Source organism: Callorhinus ursinus, unplaced genomic scaffold (assembly GCF_003265705.2).
Source record: "Callorhinus ursinus isolate GAN/ISIS: 27379988/994484 unplaced genomic scaffold, GSC_fseal_2.0 scaffold25, whole genome shotgun sequence".
In the NCBI taxonomy this organism is placed as follows: Eukaryota; Metazoa; Chordata; class Mammalia; order Carnivora; family Otariidae; genus Callorhinus; species Callorhinus ursinus.
Genome location: NW_027397087.1, coordinates 11,558,817 through 11,582,666, shown reverse-complemented (window position 1 = coordinate 11,582,666; position 23,850 = coordinate 11,558,817). Strand labels below are relative to the sequence as shown.

Genomic DNA, 23,850 nt, shown 5'->3' with positions numbered 1-23,850 from the left:
GAAAGAAAGAAAGAAAGAAAGAAAGAAAGAAAGAAAGAAAGAAAGAACGAACTTATACATAGAAAAGTGCCATACAAATTCAACTCATTTCTTGTCATTTCTAGTTGCAAAAATTTACAATCCAGCTGGGAGGACATGAAATAAATATAACCATAGAAGTGTAACTCGAGGTTTAGCTGTTTTGATGTTCCAAAAGTCACCCAACCCACTGGAGAATCCCCCATCTGATAAGATTTAATGGAAATGTTTTTTTTTTTATTAACATTCTTAGTTTATTGATCCTCTCATGAAAAATCTGCACAACCACCACAGATAAAACCACTGCAGCATCTTTACTCCTTCTGTTGTCCAATCTCCAGCTCACTTTTTGCCAGCACCAACATTGGCTTTTGCAGTCCCCCTGACTTTCTTCATTCTGTTCTTACGTTCCTTTCGCTGTTTTCTTGATGTCTTTTCCTTCTCATACAGACCATGTCTTGCAAGTCTGTGTTTGGGTTCATTTTTCTTTGCATAATCCAAAGAATCATAAATCATGCCAAAGCCGGTTGTCTTGCCACCACCAAAATGGGTTCTAAATCCAAACACAAATATGACATCTGGTGTGGTCTTGTACATTTTGGCTAGTTTTTCCCGAATTTCTGTCTTAGGTACCGTTGCCTTTCCAGGGTGAAGAACATCAATGACCATCTGTTTCCGCTGAAGTAGTCGGTTAGTCATGAACTTCCTGGTCCGGATAGTTACTGTGTCGTTCATGATGGCGGCGAGGCTTCAAGCAGCCGGGGAGAAAAAGCTAATGGAAATGGTTTTGCACCCACATCCTATATAAAATGAGACTCTCTGCTCACTGGACTCCCTATACCACACCATCTACACTGCTCACATCTACACTGGCCATCTCTTCACAAACAGCCCTAGCCTAGCATCATTTTGCTCCATTGCTTCTTTCTTTCTTTTTTGCTTCCCATTTTCTACCTATCCACAAACCCCACCCTATTCATATTATACTTATGTAGCAATAATAACTAACACTGATTAAAAACTTATTTTGTACCAGGAAGTATAAGTGCTATAGGTTCTTTGATTTGGCAGACATTTTCTCTCCTTTTGTTGTGTCCCAGGTATTCCTGCCCAAACCCTTCGAGTTTCATCTTTTTTGTTCTTCAATATTAAACAACTGTGTGTGTGTGTGTGTGTGTGTGTGTGTGTGTTAAGCACAGTGTTAGCTCTTAGGGCTTTGGTAACAAATCAAACAGACTGCCCTTATGGAGCTCCACATTCAGAGAGCTGATAAAAGTAACGTTAAATAAAGTCAATTCTGTCTTTGAGGGAATTACCGGCTTGAATAGCAATCATTTTTTTACTTGCTGCAACAGAAGACAACAGTAAGACAAATAGCAACATGAGACAAAAATACAAAAAATGCCACACAGCAGGACATGATTGGCACACAAGTTCAGAAAGTGTAAATACTTTAGAAACTGATGAGATCACTTGGGTTAAACTTGTGACCCTTGAGGCACTGAAATGGTGAAGGAAGGAAGGCAGGAAGGGCTGAGATGGTATAAGAGTGGACATACTGGTTAAGAGTAAGGCCTTTGGAGTCGGTCAGACTTGGGCTCAAATCCTAGCTCTGTCACTTACTATGTGACTATAGGGAGTAACTTAATTTAAGCCTGTCTTTCCTCCGTTGGAAAACTGGGATAATACTAGTACTTTCTTCAAAGGGTTATTGTATACATTAAATGGGAGGAAAAAAGCAAACATGTAAATCTTGTCAAGCAATGCAAGGCGTGATAAGGTGCCAAGCAAATGTTCATGTATAAAGGAGCAAAGGCTCAATATATAAGGTTCTTACACTCTACTTGTGAACAGAATATCTTTGGAGCACCTTACCATTTACACAATATGGTTTTTTCATATACATCATTCAGATTTTCTAGCAGGTTGGTCAGGTACATGATTATCACATTCATTATGCAGAAGTGGAACATGGGCTTTAGAGAGATTAAGACCTTTCACATGGCTTGAGAGGGACTCTGGCCAGGACTTTGAATCCAGATCTTCTGACTGCTATCTTTTTATTCCTGTCTTAAAAGTCTATTATTCCCACAGAGGTGATAGTCTTTTAAATGCTTGCCAACCAATAGTTTAGCCAAGGACTTTTCACCAAGAGGAGATCAGGCATCTAAAGACAAATCAAAAGCAGCACAAACTTTGCCTACTTCAGGCCTCTAGAAATAATTGGCCAAATATAAATCAATCTAAGGCGCCGGTATGGCACAGTCCATTGGGCTTCTGACTCCTGACATCCATTAAATTTACCAAGGTGAAATTCACCTAACATAAAATTATTTTAAAGTGAACAATAGGGGGGGCCTGGGTGGCTCAGTCGTTGGGCATCTGCCTTCGGCTCAGGTTATAATCCCAGCGTCCTGGGATTGAGCCCCGCATCAGGCTCCCTGCTCAGCGGGAAGCCTGCTTCTCCCTCTCCCACTCCCCCTGCTTGTGTTCCCTCCCTCGCTGTGTCTCTCTCTGTCAAAAAAATAAATAAATAAATAAAGTGAACAATAAGTGATATTTAGGACATTCACAATATTGTGCAACCTCCATCTATATCTAGATCCAAAACACTTCTGCCACCCCAACGTAAAGCTTATATTCATTGAGTTCCTGCCTTCCCCCAGTCCTTGGTAACCACCAGTCTGTATTCTGTCTCTGGATTTATCTATTTTGAATATTTCATACAAATGAAATCATACAATAATAAGACTTTGTGTCTGGCTTCTTTGTTTTTTTTTTTAAGTTTTATTTATTTTTGACAGAGAGAGAGAGAGAGCACAAGCAGGGGGAGCGGCAGGCAGAGGGAGAGGGAGAAGCAGACTCCCTGCTGAGCAGAGAGCCCGATGTGGGGCTCGATCCCAGGACCCTGGGATCATGACCTGGGCCGAAGGCAGACGCTTAACGACTAAGCCACCCAGGTTCCCCGTGTCTGGCTTCTTTGAATTAGGTAATGTTTCATAGGTTCCACTAGGTAGCATCTATCAGTACTTCATGCTTTTTATGGCTGAATACAATTCCATTGTATGTACCTAACACGATTTGTTTATCCATTTGGCAGTTGATGGATATTTGGACTGTTTCCACACCGTGACTATTGTGACTAGTGCTGCCATGAACACGCCTGTACACGTACGTGTTGGAATACCTGTTTTCAGTTCTTTTGGGTGTATACCTAGGAGTGGAATTGTGGGGCCATGAGGTATTTCTATGTCTAACTTTTTGAGGAACACCTGCGTCCTTTTGAAACTCATTCTTAAGGCTATAATATTATTCATATTATAAATAATATTAGATAGATGATATATATTAAGCATTTTAAATCAGAGTGTCTCAAACCTAGCACTGTTGACATGGGGACCAGAGAATTCTTCGTTGTGGGGGCTGAACCTGCGCATTTGAGGATGTTTAGCAGCAATTCTGGCCTTTACCCAGTAGATGTCAGTAGCATCCCCCCAGTTGTGACAACTAATGCTGTCTCAAGACATTGCCAAATGTCCCATGGGTGGCGAAAATTTCCACTTCTTCCCACTGAAATCCGTTGTTTTAAAGGGTTCTCTGCACACTTGAAGTAAAGCTGTCACTAAAACAAAACAGTCGAACAAAGTAAGGGCCTTTAAGAAACGGATGTTCCTTGCAAATTTGCATACAGGAAATATGTTTTGTTTACTGTGCGATGATGTTAAGGAGTTTGCAGATTTACAAATGTGTGACAACCAGAAAATTGTATCATTAAATATTCATGTAACTTTCATATCTACTTTTGTACCATGAACCCAGCTCACCCACAGAACTCCAAGAAATATAGCTTTTCACCTCAGTACATGTTATATACCAAATCACTTTTATAGCATACCGCATCACATAATTTTTAAGATGGAAGCTAAAAGCAAGATTTGCAAGATTTTTTTGATATGGTAGTATTTATTATTTTAAATCTAGGCTCAGACAGAGCCCACAAGAAATTTCCTATTTGGCTCAGCCAAATAATGGAAAGATATATGCTAATTTTCATTATTGGGGTACAGTGAACCAAAATGAAATTTTTACATTTACTGTTAAAGATCACGGTGAGTTAATTGTAGAGTGGGAACTCTAAGTACATAAGCACCTTTGCCATCAAAATGCCATCAAGATCAGGACTGTTACGGAAATGGACCAGCTTTATGCACAGACAGCATTCGTGTAGAGCTCACAGCAGTTAGCAAGGGCTATGGCAATGAACTCTCTTCCCAGGGATGGAGGCGGAGGGGTGGGACAGGAAGGTTGGTACCCTTCAGAGAAGTCTGGCAATGAAAAGCCAAAGAGATACATAGTAGGTCAGATAAAAACAATGCAACAAGTGTATCAATAAGTTCTACCAAACAGCTGAAGAAAAACAAGAATGAAAATCTATACATGGATCCAAATCACTGAGGCAAAATTTATGCCTTGTAATGTGATAATAGAATTCAATTTATTCTAAAAAGTAAGGTGGTATTCCAAAGCCACTTTCCTCTTGAGAAAAGAAAACAGCTCCTGCTTATTTATTTATTTGACATATTTATATGTATGTATTTATTTATTGTTTTGGCTTTATTGAGGTGTAACTGAGAAATGCAATTGTAGGATTGCCTGGGTGGCTCAGCTGGTTGAGTGGCTGGTTCTTGATTTTGGCTCAGCTCACGATCTCAGGGTCGTGGGATTGAGCCCCACCTCTGGCTATGCGCTCAGTGGGGAGTCTGCTTGAGATCGTCTCTCTTTCCCTCTGCCCCCACTGCCCCTGCTTGCACTTTCTATATCAAATAAATAACTAAATCTTAAAAAGAAATATAATTGTAATATATTTAGAGTGTATATATGATGATTTGACATACTGTATATGTGAGAAAGAATTCCCAACACTGAGTTAATTAACACATACATCACCTCACATATTTACGTTTTTCCTTCTTTCCTTCCTCCCTCCCTCCCTTCTTTTCTCTTTTGGTGAGAACAGTTCAGTTCTACTCTCTTAGCAAGTTTCAAATTTCAGTTATATAATACAGTATTATCAACTATAGTCACCATGTTATACGTTAGATTCTTGGACCTTATTCATCTTATATCTGAAAGTTTGTGCCTTTATACTGGTCTTTCCCTATTTCCCCCAGCCCCCAATCCAAGGCAACCACTATTCTACTCTCTGATTCTGTTTTGGACTTTTTTTTTTTTTTTTTTTTTTTTTTTAGATTCCACATATAAATGATACCATGCAGTATTTGTCTTTGTCTGGCTTATTTCACGTAGCATAATTGTTTATCCCTGTTGTTGCAAATAGCAGGATTTTCTTTTTTTATAACGATGAATAATATTCCTTTGTATACATATACCACATTTTCTTTATCCATTCATCAGTCAATGGACATGTAGGGTATTTCCATTCCATGGCTGATGTGAATAATGCTGCGATGAACATGGGAGTACAGATTGTGATTTCATTTCCTTTATATGTATACCCAGAAGCGGGATTGCTGGATCATATGGTAATCCTATTTTTAATTTCTTCAGCAGTCTCTATACTCTTTTCCATAGAAGTTGCACCATTTTACATTCCCATCTATAGGGCATAAGAGTTTCCTTTTCTGCACATCCTTGTCAGCATTTATTGTCTCTTGTCTTTTTGATAATAGCCATCCCAGCAGGTATAAGGTGATACCTCTTTGTGGTTTTGATTTGCATATCCCTGGTAATTAGTAATGTTGAGCACATTTTCATGTACCTGTTGGCCATTTGGATATCTTGTTTAGAAAACTGTCTATTCAGGGCTCCCCAGCCCCAGGCCGGGAGGTAGGAAGGCGCCCGCGGGAGTCGGGGATCCACCTTTGGGGCCCAGATGGGGGAACCCCGGGCTGGGGCCCCCCTGGACGATGGCAGTGGCTGGACAGGAAGTGAGGAAGGAAGTGAGGAGGGCACCGGCGGTAGCGAGGGGGCTGGGGGCGATGGGGGCCCGGACGCAGAAGGTGTGTGGAGTCCAGACATCGAGCAGAGCTTCCAGGAGGCCCTGGCCATCTACCCGCCATGCGGCCGGTGGAAAATCATCCTGTCTGATGAAGGCAAGATGTATGGTCGGAATGAGCTGATTGCCCGCTACCTCAAGCTGAGAACAGGGAAGACCCGAACTCGCAAACAGGTCTCTAGTCACATCCAGGTTCTGGCTCGAAGGAAATCAAGGGAAATCCAGTCCAAGCTCAAGGACCAGGTTTCCAAGGACAAGGCTTTCCAGACCATGGCCACCATGTCCTCAGCCCAGCTCATCTCAGCACCTTCCCTGCAGGCCAAACTGGGCCCTGCTGGTCCTCAGGCTTCTGAGCTTTTCCAGTTTTGGTCGGGGGGCTCTGGCCCCCCCTGGAATGTTCCAGATGTGAAGCCATTCTCGCAGACACCATTCTCCTTGTCACTGACCCCCCCATCTACTGACCTCCCAGGGTACGAGCCCCCCCAAGCCCTGTCACCCCCTGCCCTGCCCCCACCTGCCCCATCACCCCCAGCCTGGCAGGCTTGGGCCCTGGGCACTGCCCAGTTGCAGCTGGTGGAGTTCTCAGCCTTTGTGGAACCGCCCGATGCCGTTGATTCTTACCAGAGGCACCTGTTCGTACACATCAGCCAGCACTGCCCCAGCCCTGGAGCGCCCCGCCTCGAGAGTGTGGACGTCCGGCAGATCTATGACAAATTCCCTGAGAAAAAGGGCGGCCTTCGGGAGCTGTACGATCGCGGGCCCCCTCCCGCCTTCTTCCTGGTCAAGTTCTGGGCGGACTTGAACTGGGGCCCAAGTGGCGAGGAGGTAGGGGCTGGTGGCAGCGGCGGTGGCTTCTACGGAGTGAGCAGCCAGTACGAGAGCCTGGAGCACATGACCCTCACCTGTTCCTCCAAGGTCTGCTCCTTTGGCAAGCAGGTGGTGGAGAAGGTGGAGACGGAGCGTGCCCAGCTGGAGGATGGGAGGTTTGTATACCGCCTGCTGCGCTCACCCATGTGTGAGTACCTGGTGAATTTCTTGCACAAACTGCGACAGCTGCCCGAGCGCTATATGATGAACAGTGTCCTGGAGAACTTCACCATCCTCCAGGTGGTGACAAACAGAGACACCCAGGAGCTGCTGCTCTGCACCGCCTACGTCTTTGAGGTCTCCACCAGTGAGCGGGGGGCCCAGCACCACATTTATCGCCTGGTCAGGGACTGAAAGGGGACCCCAAAAGTGGCTCACCCCCTGGAATACCCTCCTCCCAGGAAGTACCTCCAGCTTTCTTCATGCTCATTTGGGGAGGGGGCTGCTCCGTGTTAGAGGACCTTAAAAGCTGGGTGGTGAGTTGAAAAGATGGGTTCTGATACTGGGACCTCACAGTGGTAGCTGAAAGGACAGATCACTCCAGAGCATCAGGGACTGGGGACAGGAGTGAGACAGCCCCGAGGTACAGCACTGGTTTCTCAGTCTCTAACAGGCGCCCTCCCCCAACTTGGTTCTGGATGTTTTGGATGGCCTTAGAAAGTATGTTGGTTTGTCCCTCTGTTTTTCAGCACCCCCCCTTCCCAATCTGCCTCTCTTTACCACCCCCAACCCTGTGATCTTGAGATCAAATACTGAAGGTTAACCCTTTGTGCAGGAGCAGAGCCAGGTGGGCCCTGGAAATATTTTTTTTAATATAACAAGAGATATTTATAAGTGGGTATTAGAGCAAGCTGTGGGGTGAGGCTTTTAAATGTCATCCTCTCTTCTCAATAAGACATGGGCTATATACTGTGTTGCCTCCCCTCACCCGCAAAGTGTGTTGGTTTGTGTTTTGACAGAGGATGAAACTATTTTACCAAAAAAAAAAAAAAAAGAAAGAAAACTGTCTATTCAGTTCCTCTGCCCATTTTTAATTGGATTATGATTTTTGTGCTATTGAGTCGTATAAGTTTCCTTGTATATTTTGGACATTAACCCCTTATTGGATATGTGGTTTGCAAATATTTTCTCCCATTCTGTAGGTTGACTTTTCATTTTGTTGATAGTTTCCTTTGTTATGCAGAAACTTTTTAGTTTTATGTAGTCCCACTTGTTTATTTTTCTTTTGTTGTTTGTGCTTTCGGTGTCATATCCAAAAAATAATCATTGCCAAGACCAATCTCAAGGAGCTTACCCACTATGTTTTTCCTTCTAGGAGTTCTAAAGCTTCAGTCTTATGTTCAAATCTTTAATCCATTTTGAGTTGATTTTTGTGTATGGCGTAAGATAGGAATCCAGTTTCATTCCTTTGCATGTGGATATACAGTTTTCTTGCACCATTTATTGAAGAGACTGTCTTTTCCCCATTGTATGTTCTTGGCTCCTTTGTTGAAAATGAATTGACCACATATGCATGGGCTTATTTCTGGACTCTCTATTCTGTTCTATTAATCTATGTGTTTGTTTTTATGCGAATCACTATAGTGATACTATAGATTTGTAATATAGTTTGAAATCAAGAAGTGTGATGCCTCCAGCTTTGTTCTTTCTTGAGATTGCATTGGCTACTCAGAATCTTTTGTGGTTCCACATGGATTTTAGGATTGTTTTTTCTCTTTCTATGAAAAATGCCATTGGAATTTTGATAGGGATTGCATTGAATCTGTAGATCACTTTGGGTGGTATGGACATTTTAACAATATTAATTCTTTTAATCCAGAAACAGTATCTTTCCATTTCTGTCTTTTTAAATTTCTTTCATCAGTGTTTTATAGTTAATATTGTACTGATCTTTCATCTCCTTGGTTAAATTTTTTCCTAAGTATTTTATTATTTTTGATGCTTCTGTAAGTGGGATTTTTTTGTAAATGGGATTTTACTTCTTTTTCCAATAGTTGATTGTTAGTGAATGGAAACACAACTGATTTTTTTTTAAGATTTTATTTATTTATTTGACAGAGAGAGACACAGCGAGAGAGGGAACACAAGCAGGGGGAGGGGGAGAGGGAGAAGCAGGCTTCCCACTGAGCAGGGATCCCGATCTGGGACTTGATCCAAGGACCCTGGGATCATGACCTGAGCTGAAGGCAGACGCTTAACCGACTGAGCCACCCAGGTGCCCTCACAACTGATTTTTGTATATTGATTATGTCCTGAACTTACTGAATCCATTTATTGGGTCTTATAGTTTTTTGGTGGAGTCTTTAGGGTTTTCTATATAGGAGATCATGTCATCTACAAACAGAGACAACTTTACTTCTTCTTTTCTGATTTGGGTGCCTTTTTTTTCCCCTTGCCTAATTGCTCTGGCCCTGACTTCCAGTACTGTGTTGAGTGAAAGTGATGAAGGTGGGCATCTTTGTCATATTCCTGACCTTAGAGGAATGTGTTCAGCTTTTTACTGTTGAGTATGATGTTAGTTGTGGGTTTGTCATATGTGGCCTTTATTATGTTGAGGTACATTCCATCTGTCCCAATTTGTTGGAAGTTTTCATCATGAGAGGATATTGAATTTTGTTAAAAGCTTTTTCTGCATCTATTGAGATGATCATATGATTTTTATCCTTCTTTTTGTTAAACTGGTATATCACATTTATTGATTTGTGTATGTTGAACTACCCTTGGTTCCCGGAAACAAATCCCACTTGATCATGGTGTATGATTCTTTTAATGTACTGTTGAATTTGTTTTGCTAATATTTTGTTGAGAAATTCTGCCTCTATATTCATCAGGAATATTAGGCTGTAATTTTCTTTCCTTGTGGTGCTCCTGTCTGGCTTTGGTGTCAGGGTAATGCTGGCCTCATAAAATGAGTTTGGAAGTGTTCATTCCTCTTGTGTTTTTTGGAAGTGTTTGAGAAGATTCATATTAAATCTGTTTTAACTGTTTCATAGAATTCACTGGTGAACCCATCTGATCCTGGGCTTTTATTTGTTGGGAGGATTTTGATTACTGACTCAGTCTCCTTCCTAGTAATCAATCTCTTTAGAATTTGTTTCCTCATGATTCAGTCTTGGTAGGTTGTATGTTTCTAGAAATATATCCATATCTTTTAGGTTATCTAATATGTTGGGGTATAATTGTTCATAGCAGTTTCTTATGATCCTTTCTGTGTTATCAGTTGTGATATCTCCTCTTTTATTTCTGATTTTGAGTCTTCCCTCTCTCTTAGCTAAAGTTTTATCCATTTTGTTTATGTTTTCAAAAAAAAAAACCCAGCTCTTATTTTTATTGATCATCTCTATTGTCTTTTTTGCTTCTATTTCATTTAATATCTGTTCTGATTTTATTTCCTTTCTTCTACTAACTTTGAGCTTAGTTTGTTCTTTTCCAGTTCCTTGAAGTGTTAAATTAGGTTGTTTATTTTGAGATCTTTCTTTTTCTTTTTTTTTTTAAGATTTTATTTATTTATTTGACAGAGAGAGAGACAGCGAGAGAGAGAACACAAGCAGGGGATGTGGGAGAGGGAGAAGCAGGCTTCCTGCTGAGCAGGGAGTCCAATGCGGGGCTCTATCCCAGGACCCTGGGATCAACCCTGGCATCAACCCTGGCATCATGACCTGAGCCGAAGGCAGACACTTAATGACTGAGTCACCCAGGGGCCCCAGATCTTTCCTTTTTCTTAATGTAGGTATTTATTGCTATAAACTTTCCTATTAGAACTGCTCTTGCTCTGAAGTTTTGGTATGTGGTGTTTCCATTTTCATTTGTCTCTATTTTTTTCAAGTTTTTGCCTGTTTTACTTAAATATAATTGACATGTAACACTTATAAATATAAGGCATGCAACATAATTATTTGATATATGTATATATTATGAAATGATTACCATGGTTAAGTTTAGTTAACATCTATCACCTCACATAGTTACAATTTTGTTTCTTGTCATGAGTCAAGATATTTTAATTTCTCTTTTTTGGACCCACTGTTCAGGAGCATGTTGTTTAATTTCCACATATTTGTCAATTCACCAGTTTTTTTCTCATACTTTATTTCTAGTTTCATAGCATTGTGATCAGAAAAAAATGCTTGATATGATTTCAATCTTCTTAAACTTATTAAGATTTGTTTTGTGACCTAACATATGATCTATCAGATGATTTCCATGTATATCAGAATGTGCATTCTGCTGCTGTTGGATGGACTGTTCTGTAAATGTCTGCTAACATGTAGTTTAAGTTTCCTGGTGGGTTTTCTGTCTGGATGCTTTATCCATTGTTGAAAGTGGAGTATTGAAGTCCACTACTATTATTGTATTGCTGTCTATTTCTCTCTTCAGATCTATTAGTATTGGCCTTATATCTTTAGGTACTCTATGTTGGGTGCATACATATTTACATTGTTATAGCTGCCTAATGAATTGACCCCTTTACCATTATGTAATGACCTTTGTCTCTTGTTACTGTTTTTGGCTTAAAGTCTATTTTGTCTGATGTAGGTATAGCTACCTCTGCTTTCTTTTGGTTTCCATTTCCATGGAATATTTTTTCCCAACCCTTCACTTTCAGTCTATATGTGTCTTTGAAGCTGAAGTGAGTCTCTTGTAGACAGCTTACAGTTGGGTCTTTTTTTTTTTTTTTTAATCCATTCAGCTACTCTGTCTCTTTTGATTAGAAAATTTAGTCCATTTACATTTAAAGTAATTATTGATATGTATGGACTTACTATTGCAATTTTGTTAATTGTTTTCTGAATTTATTGAAATTCCTTTCTTCCTCTCTTTCTCTTCCTTTGTGAGTTGATGGTTTTTTGGTAGTATGCTTTGATTCCTTTATCTTTTGTAGTATCTACTACAGGTTTTTGTTGTGTGGTTACCATGAGGCTTACATAAAACATCTTATAACAGTCTATTTTAAGCTGATAACAACTTAACTTTGAATGCATAGATTTATACACCCCTCATTTTGTTTTTGCTGTTCTGATTTACAGCTTTTTATACTGTGTATCCATTAACAAATTATTGTAGCTATAGTTATTTTAAATGCTTTTGTCTTTTATCCTTTATATTGCAGTTATGAGTGATTTACCTGCCATCATTACAATATTAGTCTGAATTTAACTATATATGTACTTTTACCAGTGAGTTTTATACTTATGCGTCATGTTACTAATTAATATCTTTTTATTTCAGCTTAAAGAACTTCCTTTAACATTTCTTTTAAGACCAGTCTAGTGGTGATGAACTCCTTCAGATTTTGCTTGTCTGGGAAACTCCATCTCTCCTTCATTTCTGAAGGAAAACTTTGCCAGGTAAAGTATTCTTGGTTGGCAGTTGTTTCTTTTGAATATATCATCCAACTCCCTTGTGGACTGCAAGGTTTCTGCTGAAAAATCTTTTAGTAGTCTAATGGGGGTTCCCTTGCTTTTCTCTTGCTGTTTTTTTTTTTAATTTTTTTATTGTTATGTTAATCACCATATATTACATCATTAGTTTTTGATGCAGTGTTCCATGATTCATTGTTTGTTCATAACACCCAGTGCACCATGCAAAACGTGCCCTCCTCAATACCCGTCACCAGGCTAACCCATCCCCCCACCCCCCTACCCTCTAGAACCCTCAGTTTTTCAGAGTCCATCATCTCTCATGGTTCGTCTCTCTTGCTGTTTTTAAGAATCACTCTTTATATTTAACTTCTTTTTTAAAAAAGATTTTATTTATTCATTTGAGAGACAGAGAGAGCAAGCACACAAGCAGGGGGAGAGGCAGAAAGAGGGAAAAGCAGACTCCCCGCTGAGCAGGGAGCCCAACGTGGGGCTCGATCCCAGGACCTGGAGATCATGACCTGAGCCAAAGACAGAGGCTTGACCGACTGAGTCACCTAGGCACCCCTATATTTAATTTCTGACAGTTTACAGGCTAATTAGAAGGTAGACCCTTAGGTACCAGGTGGGAGAGTATGCAGTTAAACCCCTCTGGGAAATAAGCATTTTTTGCCTGCTCCCTCTATGCTGAGCCTGGCTGGACACCTGTTGGGGGTTGCTTCTGCACCCATTTGAAAACTGTGTCTTTGTTTGCTATAGTCCTGTTGTACTCATGTATGCAAACACCATTTACTATCAGAGCTAGGTGACTTGGGGGCCCATCCCTTGGGTGGCAGCCATAAAAGTTGAGGGGCTAGATATGTATATAAGCTCTTCCAGAGAGATGCTGGCAACTTAAATTTATTGTTGGAGGAAGCCTGAGGGGAAAGTTGAACTCCAGGGGGGATCACAGTCATCCCCTAGATGCATGCTGGTTAGAAGCTGGATCCTCAGGCAGTGGCTTGTAAAATATGCAGTCACACCTCTTCCAGTGAAAGACTGGGAGATGGGTGTTTTTGCCTGCTCCCTCTGCACTGAGCCCTGGGGGGATAGCCACAGTGAGTGCTCTTGCACAAGCCCATTAACAACAGCTTCTTTGTCTGCTTCAGTCCCGTGGGACTCATGAATGCAAGTCCTGTTGGCTATCAGATCCAGGCAATCCGGAAGCTTGTCCCTTGGGTGGCAGCCACAAAAGCTGTGGCACCAGACATGTATACAAGCTCCTTCCAGAGAGATGCCGATGACCTGGTTTTACCATTGGAGTGAGCCTGAGGGGAAGGTGGGGAAGTGCCTATCAGCTTGTTCAGGCTCCAGGAAGATGGTCAGCACTTGGATACATGCTAATTAGAAGCTGGACCCTCAGGCAGCAGCTTGTAAAGTATATAGTCAAACCCCTTCCAGAGAAAGACTAGGAAACGGGCATGTTTGCCAGTTCCTTCTGCACTGAGGCTTGGAGGCACAGCCACAGTGAGTAGTCATGTACTATTAAGAATGGCTTCTTTAAAAAAAAAAAAAAAAAAGAATGGCCTCTTTATTCGCTATAGTTCTGTGGGACTCAGGAACCCCAGCCCTGTAGGCTTTCACAGCTAGGTGATTTGGGAGCCCATCGCTCAGGGTAGGGAGCCTTAAAAGTTGAGGCACTAGATGCTCAGTTCAAACTCTTTCCTTCTCAGGGAGAAGATGGGAGTTAGGAGTTCCCTTGGATTGTATGGTGCTGTATCAGGGGTATGGTTTATGGGGAGACTGTGTCAGGTTTCCCTACCCAGTTAGATGTATTTTCTCAGTTGCCTGATATGTAGGAGTCACTCAGCCACTAGTTTCTGGATTTCTCTCAGAGGGAATTACTCCATGTGTACCTGTACATTTGGCACATTTATGGGAGAAGGGAAATTCTGCACCCTTTTATGCGTCCGTCTTGGTCTGCAGTCACTCCAGACTTACTTAGTATAAATGAGTTGGACAAAAGCATTATCTCTTTCAGAATCCAAATCCTAATGATGCTCTGTAAGTGACTTTAGGCAAAAAGTCAGTTGCAGCTTTGAAGGCAGAAATGAGCAGGAAGAATATTTTATTAAATTTTAAGGTAAGTTTAGTGATGTAAAGACAACTCGTTAAACAAAAATTAGTAATTTTCACTGTGCCTACAATGACATCCACTGAACTGCCACAAGAACATAGGAATCAAAACTTTTGCCAGACCATGATCTTTCCAATTTATAATTCATCTTTAATAGTACACCAAAAGGATTATTTTCTCAGAGGATGATGGTTGCCCTCTCTGATGATAATCTCCAAACACAAGACGGTAACATCTGTTAATTTGGCATAGTAACCTGTTAAGCAGCTAGCACCTGAACATCTATCTGTATAGTGAATGAATCACTTGCTTAATGATAGATAACTTTCAAATCTATTTCCAGCTCTGATATTTCTCCTGAACCCCAGACCCCAGTTGGCTTGTGAATAGCTTCACGTGCTGGTCCCCTAGGTACCTCCAAGTCAACATGTCCAACTGAATTAAGCCATAATCTCTCCTCTTTACTTCTATTCCTAAAACTAGTCCTGTTCTTCAGTGAATGAATGGCACCCCTTAGGCCCACTTGCCCAAACCAGAAAGAAGTCATTTATGAGTCCTTTCCCTTCCTCACCACCCTGCTCTCCTAGCAATGACCAATCCTATTGATTCTCCTTGGTCTAGTGCATCTCCACCCTCACAACCACCTAGTATCAGCTCTCATCATGTCTCACTTGGGCCATTACAGCAATGTGTTTACTGGTCTCCCTGACATCCAAGTGGCTACCAGAATGATCTTTGGAAAAAACATCTTAACATGCCAGTGTTCAAAATTCTGACAGTCAAAATCTAAATTCCTAGCATTTCATACAAGGTTTTTAAAGATCTTTCAACCTCATCTCCCAAAACAACTCTCTTCATTTACCCATGTATCACTACTGATACACATATCTTTTGCTTTGGGAGAACCAAACATTCTAGTTCCTCAAATCTTTTTGTGTGTTCTGTAAGTAGTTCTTTTAGCTTAATGATTATTTTTTTTCCCTGTTGCCTTCTTTCAGTATTTTGTCTTTTATTTTTGACTTTCTGTGATTTGAAATGATATGTCTAGGTGTAATTCTTGGGGGCATTTATCCTGTTTGGTGTTCTCTGAGCTTCCTGGATCTGTGATTTGGTGTCTGACATTAATTTAGGGAAATTCTCAGCCATTATTGTTTCAAATATTTCTTTTATTCCTTTTTTTCTTTCTGGTATTCCCATAATGTGTATGTTACACCTTTGGTAGTTGTCCCAAAGTCCTTGGATAGTCTATTCTGTTTTTTTTTTTTTTCTTGTTTAGTCTTTGCTCCCTTTGCTTTCAGTTTTGAAGGTTTCTATTGATATATCTTCAAGCTCAGAAATTCTTTCCTCTTGTGTCTGTGTCCAGTCTACTAATAAGTTCATCAAAGGCATTCTTCATTTCTGTTATAGTGTTTTTTGATATATAGCATTTCTTTTTGTTTTTTTCTTGGGATTCCTATATCTCTGCTTACATTGCCCTTCTGTTCTTGCATACTATGTACTTTATCCATTAGTCCCCTTTGCATAATAACTGTAGTTGTTTAAAATTCCCAGTGTGATAATTCCAACATCCAGACATGGCAGGATGTCTTCAAGTTATGTTTTTTGACTTTTAGTGTGCCTTGTAATTTCTTCTTGATAGCCAGGAATGATGTACCCATAAAAGAACTGCTATAAACAGATCTTTAGTAATGTGGTAGTAAGGGGTAGGGGGAGAGAAGTGTGCTCTATTCCTATGATTAGGTCTCAGTCTTTTAGTGACCTATGCATCTAGACTGTAAACTTCACAAGTATTTCTTAGTTTTTTTTCTCCCTCCTTAGGTGGGACAGGGTGGCTACAGTAGACTGGAGTTGGGTATTTCCCTTCTCCTGGGTCAGGTAGGTCCTGATAATACCCAGAAGGTTAGGCTCTGGTTAACTAGTTTCCCCTGAGGGAAGTCCTTATTAAAAAGAACAGAGTGCTCTGGTTTCAAAATGGTTCCTTTCCCCTTTTCCTGCCAAAGCATTAGAGGATTTTTGTCCGATATGATTATGAGAACCTAGTCTAGCTACTGGAGGTAAAACTCACAAAAGTATGGGGAAGTCTTCTATGACTGGGTCCCCCCAGAGATCTTGGGGGCAGTGGTTTGCCTTATGTCCTCACCTCTCCTGTAGATCCAAGAAGTGTTGTTGGCTTTTCAGACTGTTCATTTTTTCAGTTGTTGTTAGGATGGAGTAGTGACGTCCAAACTCCTTACATTCTATTATAATAATATCCCAGAATTTGGTAAGCAAGTTCAGGTTTGCAGTATCTAAATGCATCATGGTTTTAGCAAGACAACTTTTTTTTTAAAGATTTTATTTATTTATTGGAGAGAGACAGACAGAGATAGCGAGGGAGAGCACAAGTGGGGAGGAGAAGGAGAAGCAGGCTCCCCACTGAGCAGGGAGCCAGACTGGGAACTCGATCCCCTGGGATCATGACCTGAGCCAAAGGCAGACACTTAACCAACTGAGCCACCCAGGTGTCCCTTATCAAGACAACTTTATCCTCTCTCAGTCTTCCTCATTTCTGTCAGAAGCAGTCCATAATTTTTTAGTCACTTAGGACCACTGCCAAACCTTTGCCAACAACATATCTATATTCCAATCACAATAAATACAGTACCTTCTTATCATGGGAACCACCCTTCCTTACTTCTTCCTCTACCCCTCCACTTCTCAGGAGCAGATGACCTGGGTGAAGCGAAGCGATATCCCAGGAAAAGGAGGCCAGGAGCCAAGGACTCTCTCTGGAGCCTTGACTCAGTCTCCACCCTTCTCCTATCCATGTTCTCTCTTAGCTCACGGTGGGTCAGGATATGCACAGTTCAAGGACTACTCACGGCACTCTAGAGGGATAGCCTAACCTTCGCCTGAAAAGGGGGAATCCTGTATGTCTACCAATTCTTCTAACCAGCAGAGGGCAGCACTGATGAAGGACAACACAGCCAAAAAAGGTGATCAGGATGGCTGCTACATTATCAACAAGGCCTACGGTGTCCATGGCTCCATTGCTGGCAGCTTCAAGAGGGTGCAGCTCCCCAGCTCCAGAGTGCCCACCCCAACCCCCAGGACACATCTCTTCAGTGTGAGTGCCCCTCCAGCACCCAGCTCTGCTCTCAGAGAATCCCAGTGTTCACCTCACTCCTTCTGGCACCTGCTCATATCCTGGCTGGCACTGTTCTGTCTGTTTTCACAGGAGTTTGTCTCATCCATTTAAATTTTAAAATGCTATAGAAAGGAAATGGTACATTTCTTTTTGTATGTTCTCAGTGTCTGAAGCCATATACTTAATGAATGACCTTATGGAGTACATATTAGTTGCTTGAAAAGTACTTATTAAATTAATTGCAAATAGATGATTAAAGCCCAGTGTTTATGACGGAATCAAAAGAAACCATGTTTGTTGTAACATTGAATGTCAACTATACTTCATTTCGCAAAATAATGTTTGTGAAAATGTTATGAAATTACGAAGACCCAACTATGTAAACTGTATCTAGTATTGAGCTAAAATAATGTTATTTATCTTTTAATGATAGGGATATTAATATGAATAAGACAACCTTCTGCTGTTAGGAGTCTAGCAGAAGAAACTAAGCTGATAATGCATAATTTCAGCAAAATGTAGAGTGCTACAGTATAAGTGTGCAGAAGTACCCTAAGAATATTTCAGAAACAGTTAATCTGCCCAAGGCCTTGGGAGAGAAAGACCTCAATACTAACTCTGTGTCAATTTGACAAGCCACCGTCCCTATCATTGAGCTCTTCAGTCAATAGTACATATTGAGTACCTACTCCATACAGACAAATGTATCAAACAAGTATTATGAGAGACAGCCTTAGTGTTAGCCCTGATCAAGGCAAGCTGTTGTCTCCTTAGAAACCCTGGAAAACAGGGGTCACAGAGAGAAACCAGAATATAGAGCTAACATCCTGCATAGCCCCCCGAAGAAGACCAGGATATTTCCATACATTCCTGTGTAAGAAGTTGGATCAGTGGTTAAGGATATCCAAATTAAGTATGCCCAGATAAGTATTATTAGGCATGAAGTGTGAAAGCAATAAGCAGAGTTTTCTTTGAGCTTCCGAGTTTTCTTTTATCAGTGATTGGCTGTCCATACCGTCCTCATATATTTGACTTATCAGAAAGAAAACATGCTTTTCTCAACCTGCTTTCTGCCACACTTTGTGTTCCCCAAAGAAAAGAAGATCAAAAGGCCTAAGAGTGCTTACCAACCCCACAAGGATGCTTCCTGCCACAGCTTAGGGTGTCTGTGGCAGTGGTACCCATGGTGATTTGAAAAACCAGGTTACCTAAAGGGATATAATGACCTAAAGCATTAACATTAGCAGGAATCTTGGAGAGTATCCCACAAAACCCCCCCTCCATTTTACTGGTAAGGAAACGGAGACCTAGAGAAGTAGAGTGACAAGCCTAAGGCCACAAAGCAAGTTACAAACAGAGCCTGGACCAGAACTCAGGACTCCTGGCTTCCAGAACAAGTAGATTAGAACTCATTTGAAATAGAGTTCAGCCTATTTTCTGTCTCTGCTCTGCCCCTCAGCCTACATAGGGCCTGCACCTGACCATCTGAAATCAGGCATGCTTGAAAGGGTTTGCCTTTTCACATTGGTTTTACTGCTCTACATCCTACACATACGCATTTTTCCAAAATAAGTGTCATTTTCATGCCTCTTGACAGATCACGAGCTGAAAGCCCACCTCCTGACTGGTACAGGAGAATGACTCACCTTCTGAACCATCCACTGCACAAGGCCCAAGTAGTAGAGCATGGACATGACACATCCAAAGGAAGGGATGATTGGTAAGGTCTGTAGTGCGAATGGCAGGGCAACTGGTGAGATAAATGTGCTCATTTGTGCCATAAGCGAACTGTGTTTCAGGCCTCTGAATTAAGATGTTGGTGAGGCTGCGGAGAAAGGGGAACCCTCCTACACTATTGATGGGAATGCAAATTGGTACAGCCACTCTGGAAAACAGTATGGAGGTTCCTCAAAAAGGTGAAAATAGAGCCACCCTATGACCCAGCAATTGCACTACTGGGTATTTACCCCAAAGATACAAATGCAGTGATCGAAGGGGCATGTGCACCCCAATGTTTATAGCAGCAATGTCCACAATAGCCAAACTGTGGAAAGGGCTTAGATGTCCATCAACAGATGAATGGATAAAGAAGATGTGGTGGGTAAACACACACACACACACACACACACACACACACACACACACACACACAATGGAATATTATGCAGCCATCAAAAAAAAGAAATCTTGCCATTTGCAATGACGTGGATGGAACCAGAGGGTATTTTGCTAAACGAAAGAAGTCAGTCAGAGAAAGACAAGTATCATATGATCTCACTGATATGAGGAATTTGAAAAACAAGACAGAGGATCATAGGGGAAGGGAGGGAAAAACAAAACAAGAGAAAATCAAAGAGGGATACAAACCATAAGAGACTCTTAATCTCAGGAAACAAACTGAGGGTTGCTGGAGTGGAGGGGGGTGGGGGGGATGGGGTGGCTGGGTGATGGACACTGGGGAGGGTATGTGCTATGGTGAGCGCTGTGAATTGTTTAAGACTGGAGAGAGCCCTGAAACAAATAATATATTATATGTTAATTAAAAAAAGAAATCTGAATTTAAAAAAGGAAAAAAAATAAAAGAGTCCAATCTGAGGACACAAGTCGTGTGACTTCCTTTTCTTCAAGTTTCCATATCGGTAAGATGTGATATAAAGGTTTATTCTTGGGGTGCCTGGGTGGCTCAGTTGGTTAAGCGTCTGCCTTCTTCTTGGATTGTGATCTCGGGGTCCTGGGACTGAGCCCCGCATCAGGCTCCCTGCTCAGTGGGGAGCTTGCTTCTCCCTCTCCCTCTCCCTCTGTTCCTCCAACCACTTGTGCTCTCTCTCTTTAATAAATAAAATATTTTTAAAAATTTTTAAAAAAGGTTTATTTTTTAAGACTGTTCTAATGAATAACCAAAGTATTTTAAAAAAGATTTTATTTATCTATTTGACTCATAAAAAGCACAAGCAGGGGGAGCAGAAGAGGAAAAAGGGGCTCAATCCCAGGACCCTGAGATCATGACCTGAGCTGAAGGCAGACGCTTAATTGCTTAATCGACTGGGCCACCCAGGCGCCCGTAACCAAAGTATTTTTAAAAAGGAGGAAAAGTATTCTTGTTCCCCTATGGATCTCTACCCAATATCCAACTACTCCAAGGGCAAAAGTAAAGGCTAAGCCACAAATCAATTACTTATGGTCTTACGGTCCTTTGATGTACCAGACATATTTGATCAATACACAAACTGGTTTCCTCATGTCTGAGTATTGGACAAGGAAAAAAAATTAGAAGAGAGGTCTCAAATGAAAAGAAGAGAAAACAAAAAGAACATGTTGTCCTTTGAGATGCATCAGGAACACCAACAATGACAAAAGGCTTCACAGGTCAGAGCTGAATTTCAGAGCTGTTCTCATTGTGAACTCATCTCACTTAAAGTGAATAAAATCTGGCTTCCAAAATCCATCCTGTTAATGAGTAATGTCTTTTTAGCTCTATCTTCTCAGTGTCAAATAAATCAAGGATCGAAAATTAAGGTTGTAGTCTGGTGTGTTTCTCCAAATTATCACTGTTGTGAACATTCTTGTGTGTGTGTGCATGTGTGTGTGTGTGAACATTTTCTGTGCATCCATTGGAGAATAGGCAGAAAAGAGGAACTTCATAGAGAGTCTGAAAGTTATTCTCTCACCCCAGGCCTGCGATCAAAGGACACGTGCATGCCATAGTTAGATGAGCTGTGGCTGCTGTAGAATCCTGCTCAGTTTACACTGGACAGTAAATTTGCCCCTTAAACTCTAAGGAATTGTAAAAGATAGCAACGGACTCAAGAAGTCTGGAGGACTCGAGGGAAAAAAAGCATAAAGAGTCTCAGGGAAGTAAGGGAGACACATATGACCACCAAATCAATTCAATAGCTTAATGCAGCTGCAAGCCTCTTTGTTTTACTTCATTGAAAAGGAGCATGTTTTTTCTCATTTTTGACACCAGCCCTGACAATAAACAGACTGAAAGTCTTCTCTGAAACAACCCCTCCCCCTGCCCCCTAGCAATGTTGAGACACGAGGCTACAAGAACCCAAAGTCCAGTGCCCAGAGGCCTGTTGCTGTCTGCTCCCTGAGCCTTGGGTTTGTAAGTGTAGGGGAGTGGTTTGAGAGATGGCTCAGCAGCTGTCAACAGAGAAAAAGGGAAGATATTGAAATCTTATTCATCATTTCATCCAGAGCTTCAGGCAGGAGTTTTTAAAGGGCTTTAGACATCTTGTTAGTTTTTTACCAAAGAACCTTTTTCAGAAAGTGGTGAACCAGGACCAAGAGCACCAAACAGGTGAGGACAGACAAGGTCAGTGCCCTCTGGGAATCCACGATGCAGATGCCAGGAAGTAAGCAGCTTAAGCTAAAAAGAGAAGGTATGGGAGTGAGGATCAGCAAACAGGGCTCCTCGGGGGCAGATGAAGTTCTGGTCATGAATGTCTGAGACTTAAAGCAAGAATAACCCTCCAGCGACCTTGCTACCCAGTCCTAAGTGTCAGGCTGAGCTGCAGTCCTCAAAGTCAGGATAGATGGCCGTTTTCTTCTTGAGGATTCCCAAGGAGAGTCCAGCTTAGTTTGAATACTACATTTTTTTCATTTATCTCTAATGAAATCTCACTTCTATTTTATCTGATAACCTCTTTCTGTCCCTTGGAGTAGATTTGATCAGCATCTACCATTGGACTCTTCAAAAGTCATCTGTCCTCAAAACCATATAACCTCAGTCATTTTAATCTTCCCTCTGGAGCAAAACCACGTAAGCAAGGCTACTAATAAGAAGTACAGCCATATGGTTCTCACTTCATGGCTCCATGACTCACCTCACAATAAGATTTTTGTTTTGGGGCGCCTGGGTGGCTCAGTCGTTAAGCGTCTGCCTTTGGCTCAGGTCATGGTCCCAGGGTCCTGGGATCGAGCCCCACATCGGGCTCCCTGCTCGACAGGAAGCCTGCTTCTCCCTCTCCCACTCCCCCTGCTTGTGTTCCTGCTCTAGCTATCTCTCTCTCTGTCAAATAAATAAATAAAATCTTAAAAAAAAAAAAGATTTTTGTTTTCACTATCCCACCTCTCTCTCATAATGGGATCAATGTCCCATACATCACTGACAGTATATTTTAAACAGATGTTTTCTCCCTTTTTAAGGTATTTTATATCATTGATCTTAATAATAAAGCTAGAAATAAGTAATACATACTAGGCTTCTCTTGTAAAGGCTACAAGAACCAGGCCCTGCTGTAAATCAAGAGCCAAACCCAGATTCTCTCAAATATTTAAGTCTATCAAATAGTACAGTTTTGAAAAATAGTTTATCCTCAGAAATAGTTTATCCTCAGATTTTACCTATTCCTGGAAGTGCAACTCCAATAAATTATGGTTCACTTACAAGTAATTAAGATCTATACATCAAATAGCCCTTTAGATCAGTTTGTGAAGAGAGTTGCTTTCCATGTAGTAATTGTCTTGACACAAGGTCACATTCCTAAAATAATTGCATCTCTTGCTTCCGTGAATTCTCAACACCTCACCCAAACAGGCTCAGCAGGATCTTCTTGAACAAGCCAGCATGTGTTTTGTAGGAACTTCTTGCTCTGATGAAAGGTTGTATGTTCCTCCTGATAAGCACCCAAAAACTAAGTTACAAAAATTACTGCATCCCATTTGTATCAATACCCAGAACTTAGATTACCTGGCCTGAGGAAGATTTTTCTATTAATCAATGAGGAAAAGTATTCAGCCAGGGGACACTAGATAATGTGGCAATGGCAAAAAGGTCAGATCAAACCTTGCCAAGGAGGAGCAAGTCAGAATAGGCCTACCCAACCTGGACTAGTAATCAGTAATCTACTACCACGGAAGTGGACACTTGTCACATCAGGAGAGACTCTTGAGACTTACTTCTCCCTTGTTCCTTAGGGACAAAGGATGGTTTAGCTTCCAGATTCAGAAAAGGGCCTATTCTCAGAGGTAGCCTTGACCATTCTTCCCTAAAAGCCACATGAACCCCTACCCCTGAGCAGTAAATCAGATGTGCACTGACAGGCTGGAAGGAAAACACCACCACCCTCAAGAATCCCTGGTGGGCAGGGCCTGAACCAAGAAGCCCAGCAATAGAGCTATTCCAGTTTGATTTAACATTGATATTGTGCTTTCTATGTGCTGGGCTCTTTGTCGGAACTTTACAAGGAGTAACTCACTGACTCCTCAGAATTCTTGAGGTGGTTACTATTCTCTTTTCCATTTTACAGAAAACAGAGAAGTTAAGTAACTTTCCCAAGGTCACAGAAGCTATAAGGAGCATAGACAGAATGCAAACTCAGGCAGCCTGGCTTCAGAATCT

The 23,850-nt window shown here is 41.4% G+C and overlaps 2 long non-coding RNA genes and 1 pseudogene across 2 annotated transcripts in view; 2 read left to right on the top strand and 1 right to left on the bottom strand.

Annotated features, from left to right (window-relative positions):
* The window catches only part of LOC141369995 (uncharacterized), a 22,887-nt gene extending 3,739 nt beyond the window's left edge, over positions 1–19,148 (top strand). Inside the window, exons 2-6 of the long non-coding RNA XR_012373615.1 lie at positions 3,119–3,189; positions 12,131–12,249; positions 14,282–14,383; positions 17,197–17,483; positions 19,102–19,148. This is a non-coding gene — a long non-coding RNA (uncharacterized lncRNA). The remainder of the gene's footprint in view (positions 1–3,118; positions 3,190–12,130; positions 12,250–14,281; positions 14,384–17,196; positions 17,484–19,101) is intronic.
* LOC112833203 (transcriptional enhancer factor TEF-4 pseudogene) lies at positions 5,894–7,299 on the top strand (annotated as a pseudogene).
* Positions 13,819–23,850, bottom strand: part of LOC141369994 (uncharacterized) — a 34,684-nt gene continuing 24,652 nt past the window's right edge. The window contains exon 5 of the long non-coding RNA XR_012373614.1: positions 13,819–23,125. This is a non-coding gene — a long non-coding RNA (uncharacterized lncRNA). The remainder of the gene's footprint in view (positions 23,126–23,850) is intronic.